Raw genomic sequence first — 25431 nt, 5'->3', positions numbered from 1 at the left:
ACACTTTTACACTATTAATATGCTGCTGCTACTCTGTTCTTTATTTTAGTCTCATTAATAACTATCCTGATGCCTAGTCACTTTACCCTGCCTTCATGCACATATCTACCTCAAACACATCATATCCCTCCATGCACATTGATCTGGTACTGGTACCCAATCAATAGTAACTCTTGTGTTACTATTGTTCTTTTTATTATAATAATTGTATTCATCACATGTGACAAAACAAATACAGTTATATTTCATTTGACTCCTAGGCAATAAGATGGTGATTGTGAAGTCATGACATTTGGCTGTTGGTTGATGTTAGCTCCCTGGCAATAAGATGGTGATTGTGAAGTCATGACATTTGGCTGTTGGTTGATGTTAGCTCCCTGGCAATAGGATGGTGATTGTGAAGTCATGACATTTGACTGTTGGTTGATGTTAGCTCCCTGGCAATAGGATGGTGATTGTGAAGTCATGACATTTGACTGTTGGTTGATGTTAGCTCCCTGGCAATAGGATGGTGATTGTGAAGTCATGACATTTGACTGTTGGTTGATGTTAGCTCCCTGGCAATAGGATGGTGATTGTGAAGTCATGACATTTGACTGTTGGTTGATGTTAGCTCCCTGGCAATAGGATGGTGATTGTGAAGTCATGACATTTGACTGTTGGTTGATGTTAGCTCCCTGGCAATAGGATGGTGATTGTGAAGTCATGACATTTGACTGTTGGTTGATGTTAGCTCCCTGGCAATAGGATGGTGATTGTGAAGTCATGACATTTGACTGTTGGTTGATGTTAGCTCCCTGGCAATAGGATGGTGATTGTGTAGTCATGACATTTGACTGTTGGTTGATGTTAGCTCCCTGGCAATAGGATGGTGATTGTGAAGTCATGACATTTGACTGTTGGTTGATGTTAGCTCCCTGGCAATAGGATGGTGATTGTGTAGTCATGACATTTGACTGTTGGTTGATGTTAGCTCCCTGGCAATAGGATGGTGATTGTGAAGTCATGACATTTGACTGTTGGTTGATGTTAGCTCCCTGGCAATAGGATGGTGATTGTGAAGTCATGACATTTGACTGTTGGTTGATGTTAGCTCCCTGGCAATAGGATGGTGATTGTGTAGTCATGACATTTGACTGTTGGTTGATGTTAGCTCCCTGGCAATAGGATGGTGATTGTGAAGTCATGACATTTGACTGTTGGTTGATGTTAGCTCCCTGGCAATAGGATGGTGATTGTGAAGTCATGACATTTGACTGTTGGTTGATGTTAGCTCCCTGGCAATAGGATGGTGATTGTGAAGTCATGACATTTGACTGTTGGTTGATGTTAGCTCCCTGGCAATAGGATGGTGATTGTGAAGTCATGACATTTGACTGTTGGTTGATGTTAGCTCCCTGGCAATAGGATGGTGATTGTGTAGTCATGACATTTGACTGTTGGTTGATGTTAGCTCCCTGGCAATAGGATGGTGATTGTGAAGTCATGACATTTGACTGTTGGTTGATGTTAGCTCCCTGGCAATAGGATGGTGATTGTGAAGTCATGACATTTGACTGTTGGTTGATGTTAGCTCCCTGTCAATAGGATGGTGATTGTGAAGTCATGACATTTGACTGTTGGTTGATGTTAGCTCCCTGGCAATAGGATGGTGATTGTGAAGTCATGACATTTGACTGTTGGTTGATGTTAGCTCCCTGACAATAGGATGGTGATTGTGTAGTTATGACCAGGATCATGGAACAGAAATAGAACAGTCAGAAAAAGGTTGTGGTGTCAAGTAACCAGGTCAATATATTCACCAGTTATGCTAACACTCACAATCACACTGTCTGTAAACTAGGCTCAGGGAATACATACGTTTTTCTCTCAATATATTTTGAAAATAAATTTCAAATGTACAATTGCAGCATTGTTCATTTTATTGGAAAAGTAATACATACTTTAGAAGGAAATGCAATCTCAACCCTCACACACAGATACAATATGTAGTCTACTGTAAATCAAATGAAAATGAGGTAACTCGCTGGCAAGTATGATACAGTATGATGGTGTTATAATGGATTGTAATTGCTGTCATAAGCATGTAAATGATCCTGACTAAATAACTGCCATTTTGAGTCCATTGGATAATTAATTCAAGATCAGCATTGACGTTCCCACCCTCAGCTACTTGTCATACCCACCAGCTTGTAGTGAATGCTTCTCAAAAATGAATTCCTGCCCATGATCTTAACAATTAGGCAGGTGGTAGGATTCATTTGTGACCAAATGCTTATAGCACCTGCGGCTCTAGTCAATCCGAAGCGTTACAGATTCCCTGATAGAAATGTGAAGGTGATTTCTGATTGAGCCGACATATGCAGAGTTTACCGTGAATGCAGTCTCCACTAAAGTGGAAACATTGCCTTTAAAATGTCAATCATGCTGTAAAACTGAATTTCCACGATGTGTATTGATAGAACCCACAATGTACGCTACTTCACAAGCTGTCCAACTCAATCAAACAAAGGCCCTCAGCAGGAATGCCACTGGGTTATTTTTGCACTCAAGGACAAAGGGAGGGAAACAATGTGGCGTAAACAATAGCCCTGGGTCTTTCCACGAAATGAGTCCCTTTTGCGTAGTGTAACTTGGTGAAAAAAACCGTTTGATATGACCTAATTTTAACATTCTGTCATGAAGAGCAGATGTTCAACTAATCCCAAAACATATTCTATACTATATTAAGTGCCAAATAAAGTAACAGGGTTGATCAACCTAAGTTCCAAATAAAGCAACAGGGTTGACTGCAACAGCTTGACATAACAGGGTTGAGTATTTCATCTTAAATCAGCCATACATCCCTTTGTGACAGTGGGAATGGAAGCTTGTCGCTGCAACAGGGAGGGGCAATTGAATGTAAGCTTCACACACATTTATTTTATAGCCTGTCTATTTATGGGTAACAGGGTTGACATGCTATGCTCGACCGACTCCGTTTTCCACCATAAAACACCAGCAAATGGCCAAAAAGAGTAGAACCACCTCAGCTTTTTTTACACAATAATTTGACTATTAGTTAAGTGGGTTACAATCTTCCTAGAATTCACAGAGACAGAGGGACATGTCAAAATGCAAAATTTTTACACTTTAGCAAGTCTTTCTTTGGATTTATTGAATTTTACGTGTGGTCTATATTAAAGGGCACATCACATAATATAACAGGCTTTTAAAATGCAATATTGGTGCACAATTTCTACTTAAAGCATCAAAGGGATGCCTCCCGGGTGGCGCAGTGGTCTAGGGCACTGCATCGCAGCGCTAGCTGTGCCACCAGACACTCTGGGTTCGTGCCCAGGCTCTGTCGCAGCCGGCCGCGACCGGGAGGTCCGTGGGGCGACGCACAATTGGCCTAGCGTCGTCCGGTTTAGGGAGGGCTTGGCCGGTAGGGATATCCTTGTCTCATCGTGCACCAGCGACTCCTGTGGTGGGCCGGGCGCAGTGCACGCTAACCAAGGTCGCCAGGTGCACAGTGTTTCCTCTGACACATTGGTGCGGCTGGCTTCCGGGTTGGATGCGCGCTGTGTTAAGAAGCAGTGCAGCTTGGTTGGGTTGTGTTTCGGAGGACGCATGGCTTTCGACCTTCGTCTCTCCCGAGCCCGTACGGGAGTTGTAGCGATGAGACAAGATAGTAATTACTAACAATTGGATACCATGAAAAGGGGGTAAAAGGGACGCAAAAGGGACTAATTTCGTGGAAAGATCCAGCTGAGGTTATACCTCACAAGCCAACAAGTTGAGAGATGGCAACAGCTAGGGCTCATTATTCTTTTTATCCCACATTTTCAATTAAATTTTGTATTATGTAAATTCTGCATTTCTTCAGTTTTTCTGTAAATTGTGAGTAAGAATGAATAAAGTCAACAGCAATAACTGATGCAGTGGGATGCCTGAGATACCAACACTCAAACCGACACCAGTGCTCTTTATAAAGAGAGACCATAGCTCTGAGCACAGTATCTACCAACACATCATATGATTGCTAAGGAAAGCATTGTTGGGGACATGTTGGATTTCTGTATTCTTCAGGTAACAAAATCTAGCCACATTAATTTCAAAATGCCTTCCCTAATGAGTTAGCTAATCAAATAATCGTAATATCTTTCAAAGAATTGGACAAGCACAAACAATACAGGACTACACTACTCACAATGGTACAGCATTTAGGACATCTTATTTACTTACACAATCTTTGTGACAGATACATCCTCAAAATGTTGAGGGTAGACAGTCTTTAAAAAATAAATGTAATGTCTGTGTTGTGTCCACTAACAAAGTAAACCTCTCCACTTGGTCAGACAAGGTAAAAGCTGATCTGGAAATAAATACAGTAATACAATTCTTTCAATATAATTTCTCTATAACTTGGGTTATTGATTGTGAAAATAGTGAACAAGTGTGAAACACAAAAGCTGCATTGACCAATTAGGCTATTATCTAACACACATTTCTAATGAACAACCTGCATTTGGAAAGATTTAACATAATGGTAAAATAAAATGACATTGGAGCAGATTCTACATGTATTTACCATATTATGAGCAATTATGGACTTTCATGGGAGTGTTTGATTAATGTCTTTGCCCACAGACATGAATCAGGTCCTATAATTAGCAGGCTCCTCTATGGCAAATAAGAATACTTCTCCACAGCAAATAGGGTTCTCAGCAAAAGGTAGGCTCAGGGTTCTGATATCCCATTTGATGTTTTCTCTCTGAGATTTGATCATGTTTCTATTACTAACATGTAAATGGTTGTAGGTAATAATTTTTTCTGGCAATGATCAAAAACAGATCAATTGAAAATGCTGTGATGCTTTGATACAATAGTCCTATTAGGCTGAAGCTGAATCCTAACAAGCGCACTGCAGCACCACCACCAGCTGTGGGATGTGGCTGGGGAATTAATCAATTCTGTCAAATTCATGAACACACAGTGCCGTACATAATTATTGGGACAGTGAAGCATTTTTTCTTCTTTTGGCTCTATACTTCAAATCTATGCTTCAAATCATACAAGGTTAAAGTGAAGAATATAAGCGTAATTTGAGTGTACTTTCATCTATATTGGGTGAACCGTTTAGAAATTACAGTAGTTTTTGTACATAGCAAAATTATTGGGACGAATTCACTTATATATGTATTAAAGTAGTGAAGAGTTAAGGATTTGGTCCCCTATTCATAGCACGTAATGACTACAACAAGCGTGTGGCTCTACAAAATTGTTGGATGCATTTTCTGTTTGTTTTGGTTGTGTTTCAGATTATTTTGTGCTCAATAGAAATGAATGGTAAAAAATTTATTGTGTCATTTTGAGGTCACTTTTATTGTAAATTAGAATAGAATATGTTTCTAAACACTTCTACATGAATGGGGATGCTACCATGATGACGTATAATCCTGAATGTATCATGAATAATGATGAGTGAGAAAGTTATATACGCACAACTATCATACCCCCCCCCCAAATAAATGCTAACCTCTGTTATTGTAATGCTGAGAGGTTAGCATGTTTTGAGGGTATGATATTTGTGCATCTGTAACTTTCTCACTCATCATTATTCACAATTCATTCAGGATGATACATAACCATGGTAACATCCACAGTAATGTAGAAGTGTTTAGAAACATTCTATTCTTATTTACAATACAAGTGACTCCAAAATTACACAATGCATTATTTACCATTCATTTCAATTGAGCACAAAATTATCTGAAAAACAACCAAAACAAACAGCAAATGCATTAAACATATTTGTAGAGTCACAAGCTTGATGTAGTCATTGAATATGGGACCAAATACTTACATTTTTACTACTTTAATACACATAAGTAAATTTGTCCCAATACTTTTGTTGCCCTAAAATGGGGACAAATGTACAAAAGTGCTGTAAATTCTAAATGGTTCACCTGATATGTATGAATATACCCTCAAATTAAATCTGACAGTGTGCACTTTAACCTCATAGTCATTGTTTGATTTCAAATCCAAACTATTGGAGTATAGAGCCAAAAGAAGGAAGAATGCTTCACTGTCCCAATAATTACGGAGGACTGTGTGTTGAAGGTTGTGTGAGCTTCTACTATTTGCATTGGTCCTTTGAATTTGTGCTTGCTTTCCTGCCTGCAATGCACAAGTTCTGCTCGCAAGGGATTCACTTCAGTCTGAGAAGTCAATGTAATTAACTTAAGCTACTTCACTCCCATGCGTCACTGCAGAAATCTTATAGTGAAGTCATTTTTGTTTTGTCATATTGCTGTACATAGCTCTAACACTGGAGAGTGTCAAAGCACGAAAGTGAGACACGAAAGTGTCTCAGAACAGCCAAAACCTTTCAAACACCTGATGTCTATTTCGCATGACACGAAGGCAAAGTTTTGTCAATCGGACCATTTTAGGCTTGCCAATGTTAATGGTAGGGTTATAATAAATATTATTAGGTCATAGATTATGGACAACTAACCAAGCATGGCTACATGTCTCACTGTATAAAGACACCATACATGTTTTTATTTTGTGGGTCACATGAATGTTAAATAAAAAAAAATACAAAATGCACAATATTAACGAGACATTTAGGCTACTGAAACAGTTCTGCCTTAGTCATTTATTCAATTAATGACATTACTCATTATTGATCAACACAATATTTATTCAACAAAACATTCATTACATTACTGTTCTAATCAACAAAATATTATTACAGATGGTAAATATAGGAACATCTATTTCCCACTAAGGAGTAAAATATTTTGCTTACCTTTAATTAAAAATACAAAGACTACAAGGAAAAAACGAGCTAACACTTCTTCTGTTTTCCCCTGTCTACAGTACGGGTGAAACCAGTGTGTGTGACCTCCTAGGCTGTAAACTCAGAATGTTCTCCCTGTACTTCCCACATTGTCCACTTGGGGAAGGTAGAAAACAAGCTGTGCCATTACCCACCTCTGTACTGGCTTCTCCTGACACTTCTGGTAAGTTAACAGAAGTCATGGACTGTCCTACAACAAAAAATAGAGATAACATTAAAGTGAGGTCCTGTAAAATGAAGGCTATTTTCTCAGTCTTTGAGACAGACCATGACACCCACTAATTTCCTATGAATACCTGGGAATCCAACTAACCATATTTGGGGAATCTGATAATAGTATATTAGTTCAACCTGGGTGAAATTATAACACTACTATGACTGTGAAATTATGCACATTCCGTAGTAGTCACCAGAGGTGGCAGCCTGTAACGGCTGTCGTGGGTTGAAGAAGGTGAAGAGGACCAAAGTGCAGCGTTGTACGTGTTCATGATGTATATTTATGTTAACTCAGAACACTATGACCAAAATAACAAAAATAGACCAACATGACACAGTTCTGTCTGGTGCAGACACAGAGACAGAAAACAACTACCCGCACCCTTAGTGGGAAAACAGGCTGCCTAAGTATGGTTCTCAATCAGAGACAACGATAACCAGCTGCCTCTGATTGGGAACCATACCAAGCCTAAACATAGAAACACAACACCTAGACATACAACATAGAATACCCACCCACATCACACACTGACCAAATGAAAAATAGAAACATACAAAGCAATCTAGGGTCAGGGCGTGACAGTCCCCAAAGGTGCGGACTCTGGCCGCAAAACCTGAACTAATAGGGGAGGTTCTGGGTGGGCATCTGTGGACCCCGCAGGGCGACTCCGGTGGCCCCGGAGTGAAGGGCGACTCCGGTGGCCCCGGAGTGAAGGGCGGCTCCGGCGGCGCCGGAGTGAAGGGCGGCTCCGGCGGCTCCTGACTGACGGGCGGCTCCGGCGGCTCCTGACTGACAGGCGGCTCCGGCAGCTCCTGACTGACGGGCGGCTCCGGCAGCTCCTGACTGACGGACGGCTCCGGCAGCTCCTGACTGACGGACGGCTCCGGCAGCTCCTGACTGACGGGCGGCTCCGGCAGCTCCTGACTGACGGGCGGCTCCGGCAGTTCCTGACTGACGGGCGACTCCTGACTGACGGGCGGCTCCGGCAGCTCCTGACTGACGGGCGACTCCGGCAGCTCCTGACTGACGGGCGGCTCCGGCAGCTCCTGACTGATGGGCGGCTCCTGACTGACGGGCGGCACCTGCACCTCCTGACTGACTGGCGGCTCTGGCAGCTCCGGACAGGAGGGAGGCTCTGGAAGTGCTGGACAGGAGGGAGACTCTGGAAGCGCTGGACAGGAGGGAGCACCTGGAGGGAGGAGACGGAGATCAGGGCGTGACAATGCACATAGGGGGCACGGGGGAATGTCACCCTCAGAGCTGCCCTGTTCATCTTTTTTTATGTTGTTGTTTCGCTGCAATACCTAGTAATTTTATGAAGTTGGCTTTAGCCAGCCCAGATACTGTAGGTCCCCAAACTCATAACTAGCTACCCAGAAGCCATTTCAGGCTATCAATCAAGTTTGCATAGCTAACTTGTCTAACTGCTGGGAAGTTTGGTAGACTTTAGCAAGCAATATCTACATGTAATGAATAAGACTCACATTCCTTTCAATATTTTACCCAGATTTTAGCAGCGATGCAGAGAAGCACATTTTGTTTCTTTATATAAATAATGACACTCAATATGAAAATCCTTAAATGAGATAATGAGGATTCATATCAGCCTAATCGAGGTGTAGATTACATCTCACATTCCAGTGTTTGAACTTGTAAACCAGGCTGCATGGGATTTCTCTTAATACAACTCTTAGTGCAGCCAATGGCAATGTCTGCTTTATTCATAATGCCAGAAGCCACTTGTGGATTTGACAGCTCTAATGCAGTTCCACCTCCGACACGGCTAAAACAACCGCTATGTGGATGTCGGCTAAAGTGGATCTGATTGAATAGAGCCCTAAATGTCTGTTTTTACTTGTTATAAGTTGGTGCAGGTCTCTGTGTATGGTGTTGAGATGTTTAACCAGAGACACAGTACATTATTATTGTTATTATTAGTGTTATATGCTGCCACTTATCACTACTACACAACTACAAATACCTAGGTCTGGTTAGACTGTAAACTCTCCTTCCAAACTCACATTAAGCGTTTCGAATCCAAAATTAAATCTAGAATCTATTTCGCAACAAAGCATCCTTCATTCATGCTGCCAAACATAAACGGACTATCCTGCCAATCCTTGACTTCGGCGATGTCCTTTACAAAATAGCCTCCAACACTCTACTCAGCAAATTGGATTTAGTTTATCACAGTGCCATTTGTTTTGTCACCAAAGCCCCATATACTACCCACCACTGCGACCTGTATGCTCTTGTTGGCTGGCCCTTGCTTCATATTTGATTTGATTTGATTTATTAGTCGCCAAACCCACTGGCTCCAGGTCATCTATAAGTCTTTGCTAGGTGAAGCCCTGCCTTATCTCAGCTCACTGGTCACCATAGCAGCACCCACCCGTAGCTCGCGCTCCAGCAGATATATTTCTCTGGTCACCCCCAAAGCCAACTCCTCTTTTGGCCGCCTTTCCTTCCAGGTCTCTGCTGCCAATGACTGGAACAAATTGCTAAAATCACTGAAGCTGGAGACTTATATCTCCCTCACTAACTTTAAGCATCAGCTGTCAGAGCAGCTTACTGATCATTGCACATGTACACAGTCCATCTGTAAATAGCCCACCCAACTACCTCATCCCCATACTGTTCTTTTTATTTTGTTGCTCCTTTGCACCCCAGTATCTCTTTTTGCACATTCATCTTCTGCACATTCATCTTCTATCACTCCAGTGTTTAATTGCTCAATTGTAATTATTTCACCACTATGGCCTATTTATTGCCTCACCTCCCTAATCTTACTACATTTGCACACACTGTAAATAGATTTTTTTATTGTGTTATTGTGTCTATTGACTGATCGTTTGTTTATCCCATGTGTAACTCTGTGTTGTTTGTGTCTCACTGCTTTGCTTTATCTTGGCCAGGTCGCAGTTGTAAATGAGAACTTGTTCTCAACTGGACTACCTGGTTAAATAAAGGTGAAATAAAAATAAAATCAGAAGCAGACATTTAATTATGAAAAATAAATAATTTAATTGCATTATTTTGTGGAAGCTATATTATAAATTATACTAAAAATAATAAATGTGACTTGGGCAAATTTAAACCAAAAAAGTACCCAAATAATTTATTTGAAGTATAATTCAATCACTTAAGGAAATGTACTGCTTTTGTTTATAATTATTCTACTTTAAAAAAAACTTGTTTTACTTTTATTATTACATCTAAAGCCTGAGTTAATATCCAATTTTCTCTGTCAAAAACACAGTATCCCTTGCACATTGAATACTGCATGCTGACAGTTCGATAGGAGTTAAAGATAATGTCATTATGACTTACTTTGGTCAGTGCTGATTCTGTGCTAGAGGAAAATTTGCTTGATGTACATGTAGTAAAGCAATCTTTATATGATATCTGAGGAATGATCTAAGCAATACTGCATGTTGAATAGTACTTAAGAAATTCTGCTTTTTTTTCAATCTGCATTTGTAGACAGTGGCCAGGTTAACAAAACCAAAGCATGGATTGCTGTCTTACCTAGTCCATAGACTGCTTACTGGATAATGAAACCAATATGTAATTTAGTAATTTAGTTGAACCATCCCTTCAACCAAGAACGAGGGAACATTGCGATATAGGGCAGATCTTCAGCCCCAAGTGAACATTTGTTCAAGTGCATCAAGCAAGTCTCAAATGAACCCTCCCTACCCCCACGACAGCTGGGAATGGGAGGGATTGGGACACATTGAGGTACACAGACTGGTATGTTTAGCTCTGGAAGCTAATTACAGAACCTCAAGGCTGAAGCGAGGCACAAGGTGTGAAGTTGTATGAGTCAAAGGGGATTACAGTAGACAATACAGGGCACTTGCACACACAGGTCCTGCACACACAGGTCTTGAAGGAGGTAACTTTCTTTCCAGCCATGTCAACCACTACATTAGCACCTTGTAGACAGCTTCACACTTTCACTAGTCTCTTCCTACAGCCAACGTGTCTCAGACACGAAATCTGTTGCACTAATCTGGGTAGTCATCAACTGAGACCCACAAAAAACTATTTCTGAATAATAACCTTGCCAGAGACCTTGTATCAAGCAGGTCAAAACGTTTATTGCTCACCTGATATTGTAATGACCACCAAATAATGCAATAACCTATTACATTATCTGGGAAACAGTAACATATCAGTTCAACATTTGTTTTACATTAACTGGCTTTTTATTACATTCTTCATTTGTAATACATTATACAATAAGTTATTATATTATCCAGTGATATTACGTTATCCATAGTCACAGGGCAATATAATGTTGACGTTGACCCATTTTAAACTATTTGAATGTCCAGTGTCAGGAAGATCTGATCACACTCAGTTCACAACAGCTAACGGGGATCCTATTAAAATAATACAGTGTTGTAACCAGGGCTTAAGACTGAGTTAATGCATACACTAAACATAGGATCCTATTAAAATAATACAGTGTTGTAACCAGGGCTTAAGACTGAGTTAATGCATACACTAAACATAGGATCCTAATAAAATAATACAGTGTTGTAACCAGGGCTTAAGACTGAGTTAATGCATACACTAAACATAGGATCCTAATAAAATAATACAGTGTTGTAACCAGGGCTTAAGACTGAGTTAATGCATACACTAAACATAGGATCCTAATAAAATAATACAGTGTTGTAACCAGGGCTTAAGACTGAGTTAATGCATACACTAAACATAGGATCCTAATAAATCACAAGAGAAAAACTATAGAAAATATGATTTACCAAGGTATCAATCGGGATATTGTCTTTGAAGGTGAATGACATCTGCCATGGTAAAAGCAGAGGAGTAATGCACCTATTATTTTAAAGGAGAAACTGATTGCACATTCGATAAATGTTTCTTAATTATGTGTAAAATAAACAATGTATTGTATTTTTCCATGACGCCCTTGGTAGAGTCCCCTTTTGTTAAAATCTTAACATGAGTTGCTTGAGGAAGGTATGTGTTCTTTCATGGCCAGGAATTATTTATGTGAGAAGGCTGCAGCTATTTAATACACACATTTCTTAAAATATAATATCCCTGCACCTGCACATTGAGTACTGCATGCTGACAGTCCGATAGGACTTACAGATAATGTCATTATGACTTACCTTGGTCAGTGCTGATTCTGTTGTTATTGGAAGATTTGTGGAGGCTACTCCTGCATCACTAACCTATATCTTTCTTTCACCCCCTGTCAGGGAACCCACGTGCCTTGGTGAGGGAAGAGATGATCTTAGCCTGGGGGAGCAGTAGAGATGGCCTGGCAGTCTGTCAATATATGGAGACAAATGACAACAGAAGAATAGGTTAAGGTGAATCCATGTGTTGAAGTACATCAAGCACAACACACGGCAGCTGGGAATGGGATCCTTAGCGAGTCATTGAAGGGCAGGGGATGGTATGTTCAGCTGTGGAAGCTAATTGCAGAACCTCAAGGCTGAAGCGAGGGCCAGGGTGTGAAGTTGTAAGAGTCAAAAGGGCTCCAACATGCATTATACTATACAGGGGTCATATGCACAGGTCTTGAAGGATGTAACACCCTTTACAGCTATGTCACCAGTACATCATCACCTTGTTAACAGCTTCACACTTCCTCCACACTGTACAAACGATGACCTGACAGCTATCTTGATCTTTAACAGTGTGACACTTACAAATCCAAGACCTCATGCCCCTTGTCTCAGCACCTTATCTGATATTCACTCAGTCTAATTGAGAAATACACAGGGGCTAAAGCATGTTTTTGTGTATACAATATACTAAGACTGAGTTGATGCAAACTTTACACAGAGGACACTAATACATAGCAGGGGAAAAAAACAAAAGGCTATTCACCAAGGTTTCAATAGCATATTGTCTTTGAAAGTGTTACCGGTATCTGACATGTTGGACACATATAAACGTTAAGTACCCTTTTTTTGAGCACTGATATTAAAATTGGATGTCTTTGAATGAATTATGTGTAAAATAAACATTATCTTCTGTTTCCAACTCAGGTATGACGCACCTGGGTGAAAGTTGTGTTAAAACCTCTCTGGTACAGAGTGTCCCACCTCGACAACAGCCAGTGAAATTGCAGAGTGCCATATTCAACATACAAGTATTATACACCGTTTTAAAGATACACTTCTTGTAAATCCAACCACAGTGTCCGATTTCAAAAAGGCTTTACTGCGAAAGCACACCATGCGATTATGTTAGGTCAGCACCTAGTCACAGAAAACCATACAGCCATTTTCCAGCCAAAGAGAGGGCTTACAAAAGTCAGAAATAGCGATTAAATGAATCACTAACCTTTGATGATATTCATTAGAGGACACTCATAGGACTTCATGTTACACAATACATGTATGTTTTGTTCAATAAAGTTCATATTTATATCCAAAAATCTCAGTTTACATTGGCGCGTTATGTTCAGAAATGCATTGTCTCAAACAAACATCTGGTGAAAGTGCAGAGAGCCACATCAAATAACAGAAATACTCATCTTAAACATTGATAAAAGATACAAGTTTTAAACATACGGATAAAGATAAACTTCTCCTTAATGCAACCGCTGTGTCAGATTTCAAAAAGGCTTTATGGTGAAAGCACACTTTACGATTATGTTAGGTCAACGCCTAGATACAGAAACCCATACAGCCATTTTCCAGCCAAGGAGAGGGCTCACTAAAGTCAGAAATAGCATTAAAATTGATCACTTACCTTTGATCATCTTCATCTGGTGGCACTCCCAGGTCTCCATGTTAGACAATAAATGTTTGTTTTGTTCTCTAATGTCCCTCTTTAAGACCAAAAACCTCCTTTTTGTTCGCACGTTTTGTCCAGTAATCCGAATGTACAAGGTGCGTGCACTACGTCCAGACGAAAAGTTTTTTTAAAGTACAATAAAAGTTAGTAGAAACATGCCAAACGATGTTTAAAATCAATCCTCCAGTTATTTTTGTCATAACTAATCAATAATATTTCAACTGGACAAAAGCTTCGTCAATAGGAAAGGATATACAAGAAAGGTGCGTTCCCAATCAGGCTCATGGCTGATGTCTGGAAATTTCCACTGGCCTCTCATTGAAAGTGCTGTTTCTCCCTAATTTTTCAGAGTAAAAGCCTGAAACAATGCCCAACAACTGGCCACATGTAGAAGAAGCCATAGAGCTCGTGAACTGGGTTCAATGTAAAAACAGCCTTTCAAAATAATAGTACTTCCGGGTTGGATTTTCCTCGGGTTTTCACCTGCCATATCAGTTCTGTTATACTCACAGACATTATTTTAACAGTGTTGGAGTGTTTTCTATCCAAATCGACAAATGATATGCATATCCTAGCTTCTGCGCCTGAGTAGCCGGCAGTTTAATTCCGGTACGCTCTTCATCCAAAATTCCGAATACCCTAGTGAAGTTTTTAACAACTCATGAGGTAAATGGAGTTCCCCCTTCCATTTGTGGCCTTTATTTATGTGAGAAGGCTGCAGCTATTACAATGTCAGATGGTGAGGCCCAGACATTCAAGCACATTGAAGTGCCTCAAGATCAGTTGAAGGAATCTAATAACAATTTCACAGGTTTATATTTGTCCTCAAAGATAAAGGGAAGGAATAATGACACAATTTCTATGGGCTCTCCATGTAGGGCTGAACAACACTCTTTATAAAGATGGATACAGGCCTGAAGCGAGACAAGTCACCAAACACATGAAGGTAAGCACATAGAGGCAGTCTGCAGAAGAAGATAATAATTAAAGGACCTAACTGCTATGATTGCACATATATCAGCAAATATACAGCTGGTCAGTTGACTGATATTGGTCTTTGTATTTGTCTATTTCATTCTCAGTAGAGAGCCTTTCCACCAAACAGACCAACAACAGGTAAGAGTCATAAACTTCCACACTTGGGTTGTAGAGTGTAGGCAAACACTCTCGAGAAAGGCCCCAATTCAATCTATTTTCACAAAATGCAGTAAAGGAAGCACACACACGTTCATTCAGAATGTTTATACTGTCTTGGTGTTAACCACGCTACAACTGACACACCCCTAAAGCTATTTATCCCATGGACATTGGGTGTGAGCTAAAATATCGCCGGAGAAGGCAGATGTTTTACGTGCCCCAACCGATTGTGCTTTTGTTTGTTTATTTGAGTTGTTTGTAACTTATTTTTTTTACTTATTTTATACATAATGTTGCCGCTACCGTCTCTTATAACCAAAAATAACTTCTAGACATCAGGACTGCGATTGCTCAGCACAGACTAGAGAATCCTTTTTTTCCCTTTCACGACTGTGACGAGCCCGACGCGAAGGATATACTGCTTCCTTAGGAACAGGCCTCGATCCCAGTGATCTGAGGGGTGGGCTGCCTTCTGAGAATTCGTAGGCGATCGAATAAAGCCATACTTCCCTCCATCCTGCTAGCAAACGTGTAATCCTCTGAGAATAAAATCAACGAGTTACACAGAAGAGTAAACTACCAACAGGACATTAAAAACGGTAATATCTTATGCTTCACGGAGTTGTGGCTGAACGACGACAATATCAACATATGGCTGACTGGTTATATGATGTACCGGCAGGTTAGAACAGCGGCGTCTGGTAAGACAAGGGGGGGCGGACTATGTATTTTTGTAAATAACAGCTGGTGCACGATATCTAATGAAGTCTTGAGCTATTGCTCGCCTGAGGTAGATGATCTCATGATAAGCTGCAGACCACACTACCTACCGAGAGAGTTTTCATCTGTATTCTTTGTAGCTGTTTACATACCACCACAGTCAGAGGCTGGCACTAAAACAGTATTGAATGAGCTGTATTCCGCCATAAGCAAACAAGAAAACGCTCTCCCAGAGGCTGCGCTCCTAGCAGCCGGGGACTTTAATGCAGGGAAACTTAAATCCGTTTGACCAAATTTCTATCAGCATGTTAAATGTGCAACCAGAGGAAAAATAATTCTGGTCCAGCTATACTCTACACACAGAGAGGCATACAAAGCTCCCCCTCGCCCTCCATTTGGCAAATCTGACCATAATTCTATCCTCCTGATTCCTGCTTACAAGCAAACATAAAAGCAGGAAGTACCAGTGACTAGATCAATAAAAAAGTGGTCAGATGAAGCAGATGCTAAGCTACAGGACTGTTTTGCTAGCACAGTTTGGAATATGTTCCGGGATTCCTCCGATGGCATTGAAGAGTACACCACATCAGTCATTGGCTTCATTAATAAGTGCATCGATGACGTCGTCCGCACAGTGACCGTACGTACATTTCCCCAACCAGAAGCTATGGATTACAGGCAGCATCCGCACTGAACTAAAGGCTAGAGCTGTCGCTTTCAAAGAGTGGGACTCTAAACCAGAAGCTTATAAGAAATCCAGCTATGCCCTCCGACAAACCATTAAACAGGCAAAGAATCAATACAGGACTAAGATCAAATCATACTACACCGGCTCTGACGCTCATCGGATGTGGCAGGGCTTGCAAACCATTACCGACTACAAAGAGAAGCACAGGCAAGAGCTGCCCAGTGACATGAGCCTACCAGACGAGCTAAGCTACTTCTATGCTCGCTTTGAGGCAAATAACAGTGAAACATGCATGAGACCACCAGCTCCTCTGGAAGACTGTGTGATCACGCTCTCCGCAGCCGATGTGAGTAAGACCTTTAAACAGGTCAACATTCACAAGGCCACAGGGCCAGACGGATTACCAGGACGTGTACTGCGAGCTCGCGCTGACCAACTGGCAAGTGTATTCACTGAAATGTTCAACCTCTCCCTGTCCGAGTCTGTAATACCAACATGTTTTAAGCAGACCACCATAGTGCCTGTGCCCAAGAACACTAAGGTAACCGACCCGTAGCACTCACGTCTGTAGCTAGCCTTAAAAGGCTGGTCATGGCTCACATCAACACCATCGTCCCAGAAACCCTAGACCCACTCTAATTTGCATACCGCCCCAACAGATCCACAAATGATGCAATCTCTATTGCACTCCACTGCACTTTCCCACCTGGACAAAGGAACACCTATGTGAGAATGCTATTCATTGACTACAGCTCAGTGTTCAACACCATAGTGCCCCCAAAGCTCATCAATAAGCTAAGGACCCTGAGACTAAACACCTCCCTCTGCAACTGGACACTGGACTTCCTGATGGACCGGCCCCAGGTGGTAAGGTTAGGTAACAACACATCTGCCACGCTGATCCTCAACACAGGGGCCCCTCAGGGGTGCATGCTCAGTCCCATCCTGTACCCCTTCTGTTCACTCATGACTGCTCGTCCAGGCACGACTCCAACACGATAATTACATTTACAGATGACACAACAGTGGTAGGCCTGATTACCGACAACGACGAGACAGGCTATAGGGAGGTGGTCAGAGACCTGGCAGTGTGTGCCAGGACAATAACCTCTCCCTCAACGTAATCAAGACAAAGAAGATGATAGCAGACTACAGGAAAAAGAGGACCGAGCACGCCCCCATTCTCATCGACGGGGCTGTAGGGAGCAGGTTGAGAGCTTCAAGTTCCTTACTGTCCACATCACCAACAAACTAACATGGTCCAAGCACACCAAGACAGTCATGAAGAGGGCACAACAAAACCTATTCCCCCTCAGGAGATTTGGCATGGGTCCTCAAATCCTCAAAAGGTTCTTCAACTGCAAGGCACTCCAGAGGGTAGTGGGAATGGCCCAGTACATCACTGGGGCCAAGCTTCCTGCCATCCAGGACCTCTATACCAGGCGGTGTCAGAGGAAGGCCCTACAAATTGTCAAAGACTCCAACCACCCTAGTCATAGACTGTTCTCTCTGCTACCGAACGGTAAGCGATACCGGAGCATCAAGTCTAGGTCCAAGAGGCTTCTAAACAGCTTCTACCCCCAAGCCATAAGACTCCTGAACATCTAGTCTATTTGCATTGCCCCCCCCTCCTCTTTAAACCACTGCTACTCTCTGTTGCCATCTATGTATAGTTACTTTAATAACTCTACCTTCATGTACATACTACCTCAGCTAACCGGTGCCCCAGCACATTGACTCTGTATCGGTACCCCTCTGTATATAGTCTCGCTATTGTTATTTTACTGCTGCTCTTTAGTTACTTTTATCTCTTATTCTTATCTGTATTTTTTAAGCTGCATTGTTAGTTAGGCGCTCGTAAGTAAGCATTTCACTATAAGGTCTATCTATATACCTGTTGTATATGGCGCATGTAACTAATAAGTTTTGATTTGAAAATGAATACAACCCATTGTAATTGGATATTGAAGTGAAACTGCACCTGTCCTTAAAGCCACAGTCTGTAAAATGTACAGTCATTTCAACTAATGAAATATACGTTTTCTGGAAGCTACTCTGAAATTATAGTTTACCAATCCACCAATTACTTCACATAAGAAGTTAAGCTACACTAAAGTTACCGTTAATAATTTTTATTTTTACTGAACTAAAGCTACTTTGAAAAGTAGTTCATTACATCCAAGCTACTTCGGGAAAAATTATCATACCTAAATCTGTAATGTCATAGACTACAAATTGCAAGATCAGATCACTCTGGGTCAGGTGTTAATAACAGAATGTGTAACTTAGCCTATTAAGCACAAAAACTATGTTCCAAGTGAGAATTAGGCAAGTCTGATGCTGAATATTAAAGGACATTATCGCCTATTTCCCCTATATTATTTTAGCTTTTTTTCGCCCAAAAAGTAGTGTGTAGTTCCAGTAGTTAGCAACACCACAGAAAAAACTACCAAGATTTGAATTTGGTTCACCTACCACCAAGCTACTGCAAAATGTGATTGAATTACTAGTTGAACTACATGTATTTCACTACTCCCCAATGCTGAAATATATCCCTTGATTTAAAAGAATATGATGTATTTGTACTTTAATAAAATGTTGTACAACTGCCTCACGTTATCATAGAAACTAAGACCACTATAGCTTTACATCATAGAAAAACTAATGTTACAAAACATTAAGGACACCTGCTCTTTCCATCACATAGACTGACCAGGTGAATCCAGGTGAAAGCTATCATCCTTTATTGATGTTGACCCATGACAGGTTAAAGAAGGAGTTTAAGCCTTGAGATATGGATTGCGTATGTGTGCCATTCAGAGGGTGAATTGGCAAGACAAATGCTTTAAGTTCCTTTGAACGGGGTATGGTAGTAGGTGCCAGGCACACCGGTTTTAATGGAGACAGGACACAGTTTCCTGTGTGTATGAAGAATGGTCTACCACCCAAAGGACATTCAGCCAAATTGACAACTGTGGGAACTATTGGAATCAACATGGGTCAACATCCATGTGGAACGCTTTCGACATCTTGTAGAATCCATGCCCTGACGAATTGAGGCTGTTTTGATAGGTGCAGTGAAATTTGTAATTTTACAGGGTCAGCCATAGAAGTACAGCGGCCTTTACTCCTCAAAGGCACATCAACACATTTTTCACCTTGTCAGCTCGGGTATACAAATCAGCAACTTTTCAGTTACTGGCCCAATGCTCTAACTGCTAAGCTACCTGCTGCCCTTAAGTGATAATGTCACGTTCTGACCTTGGTTCCTTTGTTATGTCTTTGTTTTAGTATGGTCAGGGCGTGAGTTGGGTGGGTTGTCTATGTTCGTTTTTCTATAATTTGGGATTTCTGTGTTCGGCCTCGTATGTTTCTCAATCAGAGGCAGCTGTCAATCGTTGTCCCAGATTGAGAATCATACTTAGGTAGCCTGGTTTCACTTTTGAGTTGTGGGTGTTTGTCTTCCGTGTCAGTGTTTGTTACCACACGGGACTGTTTCATTTATTCACGTTTATTGTTTTGTTCTAGTGTTCTGTTGTGTTTGATTAAACATTATGGACACTTACCACCCTGCGCATTGGTCCTCCGATCCTTCTCGCTACTCCTCCTCAGAAGAGGACGAGATCCGTTACAGATAAGTGATCATGTCAAATGTAATCATATTATCATCGATTAACGATTTTTTACACTACTTTAGCTGAACACTGTACCACTTACCTTAAACCCCCATACCATTTCAATACTTTACTTATAATCCTTTGGGACACCTGGGACCATTATGTGACAAAAACCTCCAGTGGACCATGACATAATGTCCCAAGAACGTTAAGGGGACCATAACACAACTTGCCAAGAACGTCCTAAAAACTTTCTCGGGAACATCAACAAGACAAACCGGGAACTAGACAAAACTTCCAGGGGGATCATGACACAACCTCCCCAAAACGTTCAGGGGACCATGAAACAACGTCCCAATCACGTATTAAAAACGTCCTTGGGACATCCCCGGGACAAACCGGGAACTTGGCAAAACCTCTAGGGGACCATGATACAACATCCCAAGAATGTTCAGGGGACCTTCAGGAGACTATGATAACGTCCAAAGAAAGACTTAAAAAATTCCCTGGGACAACGGGAATGGGAACGTTGCCAAATATTTCACAGCGGTTAAATGGTACAATGATTCTCTACACTATACTTGGTTGTTTTGTCACATAAACTGAAATTAGGCAAACTATTAGAATTTCTGCAAACAGGAAATGGCGGGGGGATTTCTGCATAGTACATCTTTAAGGGAAAAAAATGAAAGAAGTGTGGTTGGTCGAGGTGGGTGGGCGTATTACACGAGGGTCTAGCAACCCAAAGGTTGCATGTTTGAATCTCATCACAGACAACTTTAGCTAATTAGGAACTTTGCAACTACTTAGCATGTTAGCTAACCCTTCCCCTAACCCTTTAGCCTAACTCCTAACCTTAATCCTAACCCTTAGCCTAGCTATCGTTAGCCGCCTAGCTAACGTTAGCCACCTAGGTAAAGTTAGCCACAACAAATTGTAATTCGTAACATATACGTATTTTAATTCACAACATATCATATGTAATGGATGATGGATATGCACAAATGAATACATACCATACCAAACTTAACATATCGTACTAATTTGAGTGTCCCGGATTTTCGTTTACTATGTTACGTCTACCTGAGTCCAGGTTGGAAAGTATTGTGAGGACATGTGTTGAGCATTGGAGATTGCAGTCTCTCTAGCTTGAGACCAACTTGTTATTCAGAAAAAAAATGGAGAATTGAGAATCCTAGCCAATAGGGTAACACTTAAGTATAATGCATTATGACGTGATCATAATGCATTATAAGAGCTGTCATAAGTGACTATGAACTGCTTATACTCAGTAAGTATTATATTACAATAAGCCAGTTATTATCAGTCATTTGGAGCCTATTGAAAAATGCTCACATAGAAAGTTTATAGCAAGTAATAATACATGATGTGGCAACACCATAATGTGTTACCACAAAACAACCATGGAAGCATCTGTGAGAATACAGCTGATATACAGTGGGGCAAAAAAGTATTTAGTCAGCCACCAATTGTGCAAGTTCTCCCACTTAAAAAGATGAGAGAGGCCTGTAATTTTCATCATACACTTCAACTATGACAGACAAAATGAGAAAAAAAATCCAGAAAATCACATTGTAGGATTTTTTATGAATTTATTTGCAAATTATGGTGGAAAATAAGTATTTGGTCACCTACAAACAAGCAAGATTTCTGGCTCTCACAGACCTGTAACTTCTTTAAGAGGCTCCTCTGTCCTCCACTCGTTACCTGTATTAATGGCACCTGTTTGAACATGTTTGACACCTGTCCACAACCTCAAACAGTCACACTCCAAACTCCACTATGGCCAAGACCAAAGAGCTGTCAGAGGACACCAGAAACAAAATTGTAGACCTGCACCAGGCTGGGAAGACTGAATCTGCAATAGGTAAGCAGCTTGGTTTGAAGAAATCAACTGTGGGAGCAATTATTAGGAAATGGAAGACATACAAGACCACCGATAATCTCCCTCGATCTGGGGCTCCACGCAAGATCTCACCCCGTGGGGTCAAAATGATCACAAGATCGGTGAGCAAAAATCCCAGAACCACACGGGGGGACCTAGTGAATGACCTGCAGAGAGCTGGGACCAAAGTAATAAAGCCTACCATCAGTAACACACTACGCCGCCAGGGAGTGGCTTCGTAAGAAGCATTTCAAGGTCCTGGAGTGGCCTAGCCAGTCTCCAGATCTCAACCCCATAGAAAATTTTTGGAGGGAGTTGAAAGTCTGTGTTGCCCAGCAACAGCCCCAAAACATCACTGCTCTAGAGGAGATCTGCATGGAGGAATGGGCCAAAATACCAGCAACAGTGTGTGAAAACCTTGTGAAGACTTACAGAAAACATTTGACCTCTGTCATTGCCAACAAAGGGTATTTAACAAAGTATTGATAAACTTTTGGTATTGACCAAATACTTATTTTCCACCATAATTTGCAAATAGATTCATTAAAAATCCTACAATCTTATTTTCTTTTTTTTTTTTTCTCATTTTGTCTGTCATAGTTGAAGTGTACCTATGATGAAAATTACAGGCCTCTCTCATCTTTTTAAGTGGGAGAACATGCACAATTGCTGGCTCACTAAATACTTATTATTCAGAATTAGACCCACTCGTTGTATAATTTGGAATAAACACTTAATGAGTTGCCCCATTAAAATGTGAAAATCCATAGCATAGAATAAAAATGTTCTCAGAATATACAGTAGTTCATTTTCGAAACCTTCTATCCATCTTCAGTCACAGAAAGGACACAATAAAGAGAAGCTCTCAGATGGATTTCTCTGAAAATCTCTTGACTTTATTTATTTAATTTTTCTAAATGTTACTGAGCAGAATAAATAATAAAGTACATTTAAATTGCATCTCTGTATATTGCTTGTAAAATGTTACCTTTTGTGCCAAAGGTATATCAAGGTTGGTGTTGATGCCATTATGAATAGGATTTCTAGACATTTTGGAAGAATAAAATGCACTATTATTTAACACAATTATATAAAAAAACACTGATTTTAATTTAAAAAAAATACAGATAACATACGTCAAATGGTATCATAGTAAAAGACAAACATTTAACACCTCGCTTAAGTTTTGATAACATTGTGAGTAATAGTTACAGTGTGTCTCAAATTGAATTGGGTTATTTACCAATTTTATATACCAAACAAAGATGACACTATGAATATGAGGGAGGGAAATTTGTATTCTTGCCATCAACAATGGTAAAGGTGTGACCGTATCTATACATTGTCTTGAACAGTAACCCTTTTCGTGTCATTACAATTTAGCCTCCATATCTGCATCATCCGAAGTGTACTTACATTTTAGACCACTGTATTCAAACAGTGTCTTGTTAACAGCTTTGAATACATATGACAACATTATTCTATGACAATATTCTATTGAAATCAATTTGAGTAATGCTAACCAGTTAGAGAACTCAATAATCATAATAATAATAGTGAAGGCAGTGTACATTCAGAACAAGAGGTGCACTTGCTTAGCAATGCTACACTAGAGACTAAATGTTGTTCTTTGTCAAATAAAGCAAGAAGTCCATACAATGCAAAATTCTACACAATGCAAATGTTCTACACAGTTATTGACTGGAGGTTGGGGCAACTCCAAGAATGACCTAGAATAGTGAATTGGCCATAAAATGGTTGTGAGTAGTAGTGTTATATTAAAAGTATCAGATTGTATTCCTTCTTAATATTTTTGAAGTGAGGTAAAATATACCTTTCAGAATAACGATACATTACCTGTTATATTATCCTGCTCAGATGCTTCTGTGGTCCCTGTGGAAAGAAAACACTATCCTGAGACTACATTGAAGGTGATCTACAAGTGTACACTGGGCCCACATTTTTAATAATTTTTTGGTTGGAGCCTCCTGGTTGGGGCTGATGTGCAGATGTTGAGGGAAGAAGGAACTTAAAAGAAAAAGGAATCAGCTGAAAGAGAAGAAAGGTGAAATGTAAGATCAAATGGAGGAAAAAGCAAAGGGAATCATACAGATCTACTGGTTTAAAAGTCACCCTTTGTCCCGATGCTAATTCAATAAATATCTGTCGTTCTGGTAAATTCTATTAAAAAAAATGCAACGTTATAAGAAAATAAAACTGGCAATTGTGCTTGCTGCTGAAGCGTGACACAAGCAAAAAAGGTAACTTGTTAACCAACACATCTGTATCAAAAGACGGAAATTAAAGACATAACAAATCTAATTACAAGTAAATGAAACAACAGACACTATAATAGTGTATAATCTAATGCTACCAAAGACAGTTCACTTCGTACCATCTCTCTTGTGTGTGGTCATGCTTGCTGTCCCAGACAGGAATTCACCCAATGCAAGAGGCTGGACCTGCATCAGTGAGTCACATGGAGGAGAGATTGATGATACATACAAATAAGGTAAATATCACACAGTAACTGCCTGCGTCCAAACAAAACACTTGTGTCATCCTGTTAATGGTTAATAAGTCATAGTGCAGCGCTTTCCAGTAACTCCATAGGGAGATCAAAACCATTTTTCCATTACCCCACAAATAAAACGATTCTTAAAGTAGATTGCATGTTTGTTTCCCCACGAAACTAACACAGTGTGACAAAATTCTGCCTAACTGTCTAATGTCCCGTATCTGCGGATATCAGCATGACAGAGTAAAGAATGTGTCCATCAATGAACAAACGTAGCTAGCTACTTTGCTGTACAGAGATGTGCACCCTTTGTATTGGGATAAAACATAAATTCAGGTGGAAAAAAAACAACCTTTCTTGTAACCTTCACTTTAAAGCAGCAATCAGCAGTTGAAACAATAGCAAAGCTTGTCCCTGCCCCTGTTTCAGTAAACATCTAAAGGGATGGAGCTGGAGAAATGTAACTACTCCCAAATTCATAGATAGAGCTATGGATGCCAGGACTGACCATCCATGATATCAAAATGATGGTTTTAACCATGTTTTGAGGCGATACAGTGTTGTTTATATTTACTTCGTTTACAAACATTGGAGTTAAACAAGCTTATATTTTGGGTTCTGATGGGGTACGACTGTTGAGCTAAGCTTATGAAGCATTTCAAAGTTATAATCTTCAAGAATCAATGGGTACATATAATGAATGTATAACTCCAAAAATGATGTAGCAACTGCAGACTGCCCCTTTAAGTTCAACTTTCTAAATAATGATAAAACCAGCAATCAGTTAGTTACATTGAGTCTAACATATTTCAATGACAGTTTTATGTTAACGTATCTACAGTGTGTGAATAACACGAGCCTAATAGCGTCAGAGATGTGAAAGGCAAAGAAAGGACAAAGACAACACTGAGAAGTGAGGTGCGTTCTCCATGACCTTTGAGTCACAACAGACACATGGGCATCCTAATTATAGGGCAGTCTTTGAA

At 40.4% G+C, this 25431-nt stretch overlaps 1 long non-coding RNA gene across 3 annotated transcripts in view; it reads right to left on the bottom strand.

Moving 5' to 3' along the window:
- Nucleotides 1–22797: 22797 nt before the first annotated feature.
- LOC109899361 (uncharacterized) overlaps nucleotides 22798–25431 on the bottom strand; it is a 28864-nt gene continuing 26230 nt past the window's right edge. For all 3 annotated transcript variants that reach the window (XR_004211740.1, XR_002256481.2, XR_004211741.1), the window contains 2 exons: nucleotides 24323–24389; nucleotides 22798–23976 (listed from right to left, as the gene is read on the bottom strand). This is a non-coding gene — a long non-coding RNA (uncharacterized LOC109899361). The remainder of the gene's footprint in view (nucleotides 23977–24322; nucleotides 24390–25431) is intronic.

Source organism: Oncorhynchus kisutch, linkage group LG11 (genome assembly GCF_002021735.2).
Source record: "Oncorhynchus kisutch isolate 150728-3 linkage group LG11, Okis_V2, whole genome shotgun sequence".
NCBI classification, from domain to species: domain Eukaryota; kingdom Metazoa; phylum Chordata; class Actinopteri; order Salmoniformes; family Salmonidae; genus Oncorhynchus; species Oncorhynchus kisutch.
The sequence above is the reverse complement of the archived record's forward strand: the minus strand, read 5'-3'. Positions and strand labels throughout refer to the sequence as shown.